We start from the raw sequence: 11,896 nt of genomic DNA on the forward strand, positions 1-11,896 counted from the left end.
ATACAAAGTCAGCTTATTGCCCCCACAATCTGGGTCCTCATTTTACCTACCTTTGAAAGGATGGAAGGCTGAGTCGACCTTGAGCCTGGTGAGATTCGAACTTACAGTAATTGCAGACAGCTGGTGTTAATCACAATGTTATCAGTCTGCTGAGCCACCAGGCCCTTTAATTTAATTATTAAATTAAATAACTCCTGAATCAGAATCCACTCTTTTTCTATTTTTCTTCTTTCTATCCTATTTTTCTCCAACTGTTTTTTTTTTCCTTGTCTTGCCTTTTTCGTCCTTTGATTTCTTTGTTTTTCTTTCATCTCCCTTACTTCACATTCGTCTGGATTAGCTGTTACCTTTTTGCAAATGTTTCCATAAAAATAATGCATGCGCCTGGCCCGGGAGATGGGTTTCAAAAATTTTTACTACCGGTTCTGTGGGTTTGACTTGGTGGGCGTGGCATAGCTTGGTGGGCATGACAGGGGAAGGATACTGTAAAATCTCCATTCCCTCCCCACTCCAAGGGAAGGATACTGTAAAATCTCCATTCCCACCCCACTCCAAGGGAAGGATACTGCAAAATCCCCATTTCCTCCCAATCAGCTAGGACTCGGGAGGCAGAGAATAGAGGGGGGATGAGGCCAGTCAGAGATGGTATTTACTGGTTCTCCAAACTACTCAAAATTTCCGCTACCGGTTCTCCAGAACTGGTCAGAACTTGCTGAAACCCAGCTCTGTTCTGCCTTGGTCTCAAAGCAAACCAAATTTCCCCCTTTCCCGGGTAGGCTGATAAACAACAAGCCCGTTTGACTTTTCTGCCTGCCTTCATCCCGCATATATATATATATATATATATATATATATATATATATATATACATTTTATTTTACAGCAGGGATTGGAGGGCGGAGGAAAATTCGCCGAAAAACTCTCCCACCCTCCCCGTGTCCCCGTACAGATGCAAACAGGAACCAGATGTTTGCCCTTCCTTAGGGAAAGCCTCGATGCCTTTTCGCCTCTCCGGGCCTCAGTTTCCCACCTCCAAAACCTTCTTCCCCACTCCCACACGCACAAATTTGCTTTGTTCCCCCCCCTTTATTGTTGTCTTTTGCAAGGGAGTTTTATGCCAATGAGACCCACCCGATCCAAATTGGCTTTCCCCCCCAAAAAAAACTTCTAGCCCAGAAAAAGAGAGGATGGGGGGGAAAAAATATCCCACCCTTCTCCAAGTCTCCAGCGAGGGCCCCCCGAAGGGTGGGGCGCTGATCATGACACATCCTCCTTTGCATCACAGGCTACCCCGAGCCAAAAAAAAAAAAAAAAAATGCAGAGAACATGGACAGAAAAAAGGAAAAGGGGAAAAAAAAAAAAGGAAGAAAGAAACAGCAGAATTGAACGATGTTCTGTCTTCTCGTCGGTTGACACCCAACGCCGTGCGAAAGGGCCAATGTGTGTTTCCATGGTTAAAAAAAACAGGGATTATTTTTTTTGCAAGAAGGAGCCATTCGGAAGCAGCATGGGATAGAGCTTTGGCATTCTAGGATGGGGCACCACAAGGAAAGCCAAGGCTAGGAAAATCATCAAGTTTCTTTTTTTTAAAAATAAAATAAATAAAAATAAATCATGGCCTTGTCATCAGGAGTTGTCCTTGACTTGATGGAGAGTTTGCTTAACAAACCACGGCTTAGGCATTCAGATTGCCGATGCTCCAATGCATGCACCTGCACACATGTTCTGGTTTGGGCACTCGGTGCAGAAAAGATTTGCCATCACTGGGCTAAACTCTCAGACGGACCAAAGAAAGCGACAGAAATGGGATTTGTCTGAATCCTGGCAAGAAACGGGATTTGTCTGAATCCAAGCAGAATTCAGCTGACCTACAAGTTGAGGATAAACTTGAATGGAAGGGAAGCCAAATGTAACTCGGGTTGCATAACACGCTGGCCATCGAACGCCATTCAAGCGCCAGAAATTCAGACTGAAAAAAGGGAAAAGAAAGAAAAGGAAAAAAAAAAAAAAAAAGCCTGCAGAATGACCAAGCTTGAGCAAAATTTTCCCTAAAATCTGCAAAGTACAGCCAAATTTTTTTGGGTACCTTTATTTGAATGCAAGAATAACAGAATAAGAGAGTTATTCTGGAAGGGACCTGGGAGGTCATCTAGTCCAACCCCCTGCCCACGCAGGAGACCTACACTAGGGATTCGAACCGCCGGACTGCCGACCTTTCTGATCGACAAAGCTCAGCCTCTTAGCCACTGAGTCGTCTCCAGGGATGGAGCACCCACAACTTCTGGTGGCAAGGAGTTCCACTGGTTAGTTGTCCCTCACTGTTAGGAAGTTTCTCCTTAGTTCTAGGTTGCTTCTCTCCTTGGTTAGTTTCCATCCATTGTTTCTTGTCTTGCTTTATGGTGCAAGAAGAGACTGGATTGCCACCTGTCAGAAATGGTTTAGGGTCTCCTGGCTTGAGCAGAGGGTTGGACTAGATAACCTACAAGGTCCCTCCCAACTCTTTTGTTCTATTCTACATGTTTTAGCCTCCAGCCCCCTAATCATCCTTGTTGCTCTTCTCTGCACTCTTTCTAAAGAGTCTCAACATCTTTTTTGTATCCGGGTGACCAGAACTGGATGCAGCATTCCAAGTATGCAGCTATAGTTCTGGAGTTACGACCGTAATGGAGTCGTTTCCCTATATGTTCCAGGAGCATCGCAGATAGTCCTCAAGTTACGACCATGAAAGAGCTTTTCCCCATCTGTTCTAAAGAGTATCGTGTTAGTACTTCTAGAATGAATGGAGAAGGGTTCCATTATGGTCATAACTTAAGGATGCTTCTAGAACAGATGGCGAAAGGCTCCATTATGGTCGCAACTCGAGGACCCCCTGGGATTCTCCTAAAACACATGGGAAAAGCTCCATTACGGTCGTAATTCGAGGACTCCCTGCAGAGTTCCTAAAATAGATGAGGCAAGATCAAGGCAAAAAAACCCGGGCAAAGCTCCTTTTTTAAGAAGCATTCCCGACAGTCCTCAAGTTACAGCCGTCACGGAGTTTGGCCATCACAGTCGTAACTCGAGGACTCCCTGTAGAGCTCCCTGGAAAAGAAGCTAGTTTGGCCTGTTTCATTATTTTCTTTCTTTCTTTCTTTTTTGCCTTGATCTTTTGCCCCATCTATTCTAGGAGCGCTACAGGAGGGTCCTCGAATTACGACCGCCCTGGCCGAACGCCACGACGGTCGTAACTCGAGGACCGCCGGGAATGCTCCTAGACCCGGGAGAGGTGGTGGGGGGGAGCGTTTTAAAGCTAGATTTGCCGGGTTTTATTTTTTTATTTTATTTCGCTTCGCTTTGACCTTTCTCCATCTGTTTTGCTTACTGGCTGTTTTGGTGCCGAGTTGCGATGAAGTCATACATTCCACACCCAATTCTGCTTCTCATCCATCCATCCAGCCTCTGCCCTGATTTTTTAAAAAAGCCTGCTGACTCGTATAAAATCTTCTCTTTTTTTTTCCCCCCCCCCCCCCATCCCTGATTGAGAAACTGCCGGGATTTTGATTCAGGGCGTCCAGCTTTCCGAAGAAGAAGAGGGTCCCCGTTGTGGTCTTCCTGGACTCGTCATGTGTGAAACGGGACTCATTTTCCCTGACCTGGGTTAAAAACGGGCCTAGGGTGCAGCTCTCACTGGGATCTGAACCGGGGGGGGGTGTGTGTGCTTCTTGGAAAGCCCCACATTTTTCCCAAAGAAAAAAAGAGAGAAAATAAATGAATTATAAGAGTTGGAAGGGAATGTTTTGGTATCTTTGATTGCAAGAATATAGAATAAGAGAGTTAATCTGGAAGGGAACTCGGAGGCCAGTGATGGAGCATCCACGACTTCTGGTGGCAAGCTGTTCCACTGGTTATTTGTCCTCGCTGTCAAGCAATCAAAGATCGATCGATCCGAATAGAGCTGGAAGGCACCTCAGAGGTCATCTAGCAGGAGACCCTATACCGTTCCAGACAAATGGTTCTCCAATCTCTTCTTGAGAGCCTCCGATGCCACAACTTCTGGTGGCAAGCTGTTCCACTGGTTAATTGTTCTCACTGTCAATCAATCAATCAAGGTCAATCAATCAGAATAGAGCTGGAAGGGAAGTCTTCTAGTCCAACCCCCTGCTCAAACAGGAGACCCTATCCAATTTGAGACAAGTCCAGTCTGTTCTTAAAAACCTCCAGTGATGGAGCATCCACGACTTCTGGTGGCAAGCAGTTCCACTGGTTAATTGTCCTCACTATTAGGAAGTTTCTCCTTAATTCCAGGTTGCTTCTCTCTTTGATTAGTTTCCATCCATTGTTCCTTGCCTTGCCTTCTGGTGCTTTGGAGAATAATTTGACCCTTCCTCTTCTTTGGGGGCAGCCCCTCAAATATTGGAACAATGCTATCATGTCATCCTTAGTCCTTCTCCTCCCTAATGTAGACCTATGTTTTATCGTATGCTTTATATGTTATGTGCATCACATGTTTTAGCCTCCAGTTTTCCTAATCATCTTCGTTGCCCTTCTCTGCACTCTTTCCAACAACTTCACATCTTTTGTGTAATTGCGGTGACGAAAACCGGACACAAAATTTCCAACATTACCAGCACCATAAAACTAGCTGCGCCCCCTTATTAGGAAAAATCAGGATCGCTCCATGCTGAAAAAGCCTACGCTTTCAGCCACCGAGGTAGACTGCCACTGAACGGGGAGGCTCGGGGAAGACCCCCCACCCCCACCCCGAGAAGGCAGGATCGAGCCAGGAGGTGGGGAGGGGGGCTGTTTCATTGAAACACATGGATCTAATTCTCTTTTTTTAAAAAAACTCGATGGGAATCCCATCCTTGTCTGGGGGGAATGTGAATTCAGTAATTTGGGGTTTTGTTTAATTTCTGTCTTATTAAAACAGGCCAAAACCTTGCTTGTAAATTTGAGTTGATCGGTTTGGGGTGTCATATAAACCAGGCCAACTGTGATTTATTTAATAAACTTGTTATGAAATGAACTGTAGCAAAACATAATAAGATAATAAATGACTCGGTTGCTGCGGCAGACGGAGACGTAATGAGGCCGATGGGGGCTTAACGTGTCGTACCAGACCGGCCTTGGGTAGCTTATTCAATAAATCATCATTTAGTTACAAGTATAATCCTCCACTGACAACAATTCGTTTAGTGACCGTTCAAAGTTACAACGGCCCCGGAAAAAGAGCGACTTGTAACCGTGTTTCCCACTTAACGACTCTTGTCGCCTCCCCTGGTCACAGGATCAAAAATTCAGACCTTGGACAACTGACTCATATTTATGACGGTTGCAACGTCCCGGAATGTGTGTGTGTGTGTGTGTGTGTGTGTGAGACATGATCCCCTTTTGCGACCAAAAGTCAACAGGGAAGCTGGATTCACTTAACAACGGCGGCAAGAAAAGTCGTGAAATTGGGGCAAAGCTTTAACTGTCTTTGCTTAACGAGGGGAATTTTGGAGACTCCATTGTGGTCGTAAGACGAGGGCTACCTATATTGGTCTTATCCTTGCTTTCTTTTGCCCCCGTCGTTCGACTTCTATTTGCAGGTCTTTTTAATGGGGAATTTTCTCCGGTTGATTTTGTAATGGTTGCTTGCAAACTCAGCCAGATGTTCAAACTGGATTGGGCCTTTTGGTCCACCTATGAGTCCTTTCCCGAAGACGACCTGGGATAGCCAGATGTGGTCATTTGGGGGTATTAAAAAGTCTAACTTTAAAAGGTAAAACTGCCTTTTGCAATTGCCAGGACGATTTATATATCTTAAAAATAAGAATTATTCAACTTCTCGGCCACCGAGAAGAGGTGGGGGCGGGGGTCAACTTATATTCCAAAGCACCTGAAGGCAGGACAAGGAGCAAGGGTCTCCTGCGGTGCCGTAAAGGAACAGCCCCCCCCATTCCCTGCCACTGAGGTGGGTGAGCTGCCAAGGGGGCCCTGTGATCGGAGCCACGTGGAAACAGGGCCGGGATCTTGACGGGATCCTTTCTCCCCCTCCGCCCACCCCCTGGGAAGTGAGTCAGCCTGTCAAACATCTGGCATGTGTGTTCGCTCACATCTGATGCAGGCACCCCACCCCACCCGTCACCCAACGGCCAAGCAGAACGGCTGATCCTCTTCACTCCAAACCTCAAAACAGGCCAAGGTTTTACAAGCGGCCCTTGACCTTTCTAGGAATGTCCATCCCGAACCCGTAGGCCTCTACTCTAACCACTAGGCGACCGCTGCCTTCTCCAAACTCTGCACATGAGCTGGGGTTTTTTGGAAGGTTTGCCTAGGCGGCTGCCCACCCACCCACCCAGCTCTTCCTCCTCTTCCTTCCAAGGCCAAGCCAGGAATGACAGCTGTGGTTCCCCGCCAATCTGGGCAGTCCAGATGTTTTCGCACAGCGCTAGGGATTCTGGGAAATGCAGTCCAGCAGGTGTGAAGGGAAAAAAAGGAGCCATCCCTGGACACGGGGAACGTTCCAGTTTTGGGTCCAGCAGCCAGACCTGTGAACCGCAGGGGCAACGTGAAAAGGAATCGGTGTCTCTGTTCATGGGCAGAGGGCAAAATTGTCCGGTTCCATGCAAAAGGGGAGCTCTCTTGCATTGTCACGGCAATTGTGTTTTTTTCCCTAAACCAGTGTTTCTCCATCTAAGATTTGCGGACTTCACGTCCCAGAATTCCCCAGCCATGTATGCTGGGCGTCTGTTCTGGGAGTTGAAGTCTACCTATCTTAAAGGATGCTCACTGGGGAATTCTGGGAATTGAAGTCCACCCATCTTAAAGCAGGCTGGCTGGGGAATTCTGGGAGTGGAAGTCCACTCATCTTAAAGCATGCTGGCTGGGAGATTCTGGGAGTTGAAGTCCACCCGTCTTAAAGCATGCTGGCTGGGAGATTCTGGGAGTTGAAGTCCACCTATTTTTAAACATGCTGGCTGGGGAATTCTGGGAGTTGAAGTCCACCTATTTTAAAACATGCCGGCTGGGGAATTCTGGGAGTAGAAGTCCACCCATCTTAAAGCATGCTGGCTGGGGAATTCTGGGAGTTGAAGTCCACCCACCTTATAGCACGCTGCCTGGGGAATTCTGGGAGTTGAAATCCACCCATTATAAGGCATGCTGGCTGTGGAATCATATAAGTGTGTCCATCAATACATCAGACACTGAGTTCCATTAGAGGAAAGATCTTCTCTTAAAATACTGTACATGGAAATAGATCCACTGTGCTGATTGCAGCAGTAACATCTGGCTGATAAAGAATTCTTCCCAAGAGAGAGAAATGGCTAATTTTAGGATATTTGTCCCCAACTCATCTCAAGGGCCTGTCTTCTTCGCCCCCGGAGCCGAGGGTGGCAAAACATTTATTTCCCTTCCCAGCCTGTCGGCATCCTGATTTCCGGTGCTCCCAGCGTTGTGACACATGGAAAGGGGAGGTCAGGCCAGATCGGGGCTCCCTTGGGATCTGTTGTCCGAGCCAGCTGTGGGCCAGGGAGGCGAAGGGCTCGGAAAGTTGAGCGAGGACGGGAAACATCCGCGCAGCTGCACCTAGCTGGGGCCAAAGGGTTTTGTCCGGGAGGAAGAATTGGGATCCGGGGTCCCAATAGAAGAGACCACCAGAGTGCTGCTGGGAAGGCAAAAACGGGCTTTTGTTACAGATGACCAGAAGGAACCGCAAACCTTCCGATGCTCAGGATCTGCTGGGATCCACTGGGATCTCTTTACCCCGGTCTGCAGGGGTGGGATTGAAAAATTTCAGCAACTGCTTTGCTCCCCAGTTACTGGGTGGGCATGGTCATGGGGCGTGGCCTACTCAGCCTCCTGCAGCACGGTGGAGGGGGGCATTTTCGGCCGCCCCAGGCTCTGGAGGCTTTCCACCTGAGGCGGGCTGCGTGGAGACTCCTGGGAGGGGAAGGGCGGAGTGAGAGGAGTCAGCCACTCCTTGGAACAACCGATTCGCAGAAGCACATTAAAATTAACATCCGGTTTCTCCGAACCGGCTGAATCCCATCCCTGCCAATCTGAATCCTTCTATGTAAACTGACAGCAGAAGGACTAAATGTTACTTAAGCTCACCCAGCCCATCATTCAATTCCCTTTTCTTCCTTAATAAGGGCCCTGGAACGATGGGTACTGTAGTCCAACGCCAGCCAAGAGGAAATGGGACTCCCCGGGGCAGCTGTTTAAATTATTACCGGACTACATTACCCAAGAGTCCCAGCCAGCAGGACCCCCGAAGGACGCCATGCTGGTGGTACTTCATCTCCAGCAGAAAGGGTGAGCCAACTTTACGACCGAAATCTTTCTTGAATTCCTCCGTTCTTTGTGCCAAATAACATTTCCACTGTAGCCTCCAAAGACGAAGAAAAAGGATATATGTACAAATCAAGGAATGTCCTAAAAGACTAAAATTGCCTCATTACAAGTCTGGGAGAATAAACAATGTGGCTCTTATACCCCAAACAAACCGATCATTGGACGAACTTTTTCTGCAGATGATGTTTTATTCTTAAATTACCACCATGGGGAAGCTTTGAGGCTGGGTGGCCAGGCTCTGCCCTATCAGGGGCAGGAGGGAGAGAGCAGAAATTAAGTTTATTTTGCTAAATGCAAAGGAATGCAGACATTTTCCCCCTCGTCCGAACAAAACCAAAAACATAGTGTTTTTTTTATTATTAAAAGGTTCAAATCTGCCTTTCTTTTTCCTCTTCGGTTAGACGTAAGGAAATGATGGGAAAAAGGAGGATTTGGGCGAACGTCGAGAGACCTTGACTTACGACACTTCGTTTAGCGACCGTTCGAAGTTACGGCAGCACTGAAAAAGGTGATTGAGAACTCTTTTCACACTTAGGACCAGGGGTGGGCTTCGAAAATTTTAGCAAGGGGTTCTCTGCCCGGTTGCTGGGTGGACGTGGCCTTGATGGGCGTGACCTACTCGGCCTCCAACACCACAGCAGGGGGAGGCGTTTCCCACTCCTGGCTGGCCCCGCCCACCCCGCCCCTCGCAGGAGTCCCCACGCAGCCCATTTTGATGCAGGTAAGTGCAGGGTGTTCTGGGAGGCTCAGTCAGGGTGAAAAATGGGCCTACCGGAAGTTCGGGAAGGCTGGAAACAGGCCCGTTTTCGGCCTCCAGAGGGCCTCCGGTGCCTGGGGAGGGCATTTTCACCTTCTTGGAGGCTCGAGAAAAGCCTCCGGAGCCTGGGGAGGGCAAAAACACCCTCCCCTCATGGTGAAGGAGGCTGACTAGGCCACGCCCACCATGGCCACACCCACCCAGTAACCGGGCAGAGAACCCCCTTGCTAAAGTTTTTGAAGCCCACCCCTGCATGTCGTCCTGTTTGGACTTCCGATTTGCACGACCGCATTTTCCGGCACATCTGGAAAACGCCAACCCGAAAAAGATGAGGCAAAAGATGGACGAGAAAAACAGCACGGGGATCCTTCGGCCTGTGAAAATCATATCAAGAGGAGTCGGTCTATGCGGTTGAAGCCCTGAAGAGCTTCAGGGCAGACGGTTAGGGAAATCAGTGGGCGTCGGGGTGACTGACGGTGGGTGAGTGGGCAGATAAATTAATCATTTGTCCAGAACAGGATTCCTGATTCCAAAAATCTGTAGAATATAGTTAGGACTGAAGAGAACTTTCCCACCTCCCTTCAACCAGCAAATGTGAATTCAAGGTCCTGTTGAATAACAGAATAATAAGAGATGGAAAGGACCTTGGAAGTCTTCTAGTCCAGCACCCTGCTTGAACACGACACTCTATACCCGTGACGGCAAACCTATGGCACACGTGCCACAGTTGGCACGTGGAGCCATATCAGTGGGCACACTAGCGTTGTCCTAGTTCAGCTCCGGCGCATATGTGTGTGCCAGCCAGCGGATTTTCAGGCCTTCTGGGCCTGAAATGGGCCATTTCCAGCCTCCGGAGGGTGGGTGGTGTGGGGAAGGCAGTTTTCGCCCTCCCCAGGCTCCTAGAAAGTCTCTGGAGCCTGGGGAGAGCGAAAAACGGGCCTACCAGGGCCCACCGTGTCATTGCATGCCAAAAGCGTGGGGAGCGTGGGGGGGTCATGCGCACATGCGTGGGGGGGCAGGGGGCATTGAATTATGGGTGTGGGCACACGTGCACACGCCCCCCCTCACACTCCCCCCACTTTTGGCATGTGATGGCAAAAAGGTTTGCCATCATTGCTCTATACCAGTGATCCATCCGTCATCTATCTATCATCTATCATCTCTCTATCTTTTCTATCATCCCTCTATCATTATCTATCTATTTATCTATCTATTTATCTATCTATCTCCCTACCTACCTACCTACCTACCTACCTACCTACCTATCCACCCGTCCATCTGTCACCTATCATCTATCTATCTATCTATCTATCTATCTATCTATCTATCTATCTACCTACCTACCTACCTACCTACCTACCTACCCGTCCATCTGTCACCTATCATCTATCTATCTATCTATCTATCTATCTATCTATCTATCTATCTATCTATCTATCTACCTACCTACCTACCTACCTATCCACCCGTCCATCTGTCACCTATCATCTATCTATCTATCGGTATCTATCTATCTATCTATCTATCTATCTATCTATCTATCTATCTATGTTTTCCCGAAAATAAGACCCTGTCTTATATTTTTTTGAACCCTGAAATAAGCGCTTGACCTTATTGCCATGCGCTCAAAAGCCCGATTGGGCTTATTATCAGGGGAATGTCTTATTTTGGGGGAAACAGGGTAACATAATGTGAAACCTACCCCTGGGTGGCATATAAATTTAATAACTCGAAATGAAATGGAATGAAATCAAATCAAAACACACCCACCCCAGTCAGAGACAAAATACTTCTGCCTTGTGGACGTGTCGCTGTGTGAGTCATCTGAAGCTGAGCTCATTTTGCAAGGAAGCTGGGTTTTCATAACCTTCCCAGGCTCTGGGGATTGCAGTTTCCAGAATTCCCAGCCAGCCTGCTGGGAACTGGAGTATGCATGTCATCGGTTGAGCAAATCTATTGCAAATTGCAAAAAAAAAAAAAAAAAGGGTTTAAGCTTTGCCTACAATGCAGGCTACGAGATCGGGAAGTGGGAAGGAGAGCGAGCGGGCTTGTTTTCAGCTTTGCGGCCAGTGGGAGTTATAGTACCGGAAAAGCTGGGGAACCTGGGCGCCCACGATTCTTGGCAGTGGGTTTCCCTCCAAGGGGCAAACCAGGATATACTCAATTGTGGGATTCAGCCGGTTCGCACCACTTTGGGAGAACCGGTTGTTAACTTTCTAAGCAGTTTGGTGGTTGTTGGAAGAAATCATTAGGGCAGAGAACCGGTTGTTAAATTATTTGAATCCCACCACTGGATATATACCCCTCTAGAAAGTGGCAAATCATTGCTCGAACCTGGTTAGCAAGAATCCGCAATGGCAGGCAAATAGATGCACGCTGCCCCCTGGGGGTGGGTCTGCAGAATTGCAAAGCTGGTTGAAAATTTTAGAAAGGGGGGGGGGAAAAAGAGAATTTGCAGATCTAAAGACATTCAGAGTATTTGTGGTCAGCGGCTGACCTCCATTCCTCACCCCAGTTCCCAGCCAAGCCTGAGTGACGTAACTACAGATACGGCAAGCAGGACGTCAGCAAATTTGAAGCCGCTCTTGAAGGACTCAAAGGCTCGTCAATCTTCCGAATTGGCTTTTAATGCAGATTCTTAAGAGATTTTTCATGGCTGCTTTTTGTGGCTGCTACTGCTACGAATTGTGTTCGTTCTGAATTTAATTTGGTTTTTCTCTGGGCTGTTTTTATATCGCTTGCGACCGATGGGGCGATTTGAACTTTTGATATGGACAAAAACAACAGGATAACAGAGTTGGAAGACAAATGGTTGTCCAG

This window comes from Pituophis catenifer, unplaced genomic scaffold (genome assembly GCF_029215685.1).
Source record: "Pituophis catenifer annectens isolate HBS135680 unplaced genomic scaffold, rPitCat1.0.hap2 SCAF_10, whole genome shotgun sequence".
In the NCBI taxonomy this organism is placed as follows: domain Eukaryota; kingdom Metazoa; phylum Chordata; class Lepidosauria; order Squamata; family Colubridae; genus Pituophis; species Pituophis catenifer.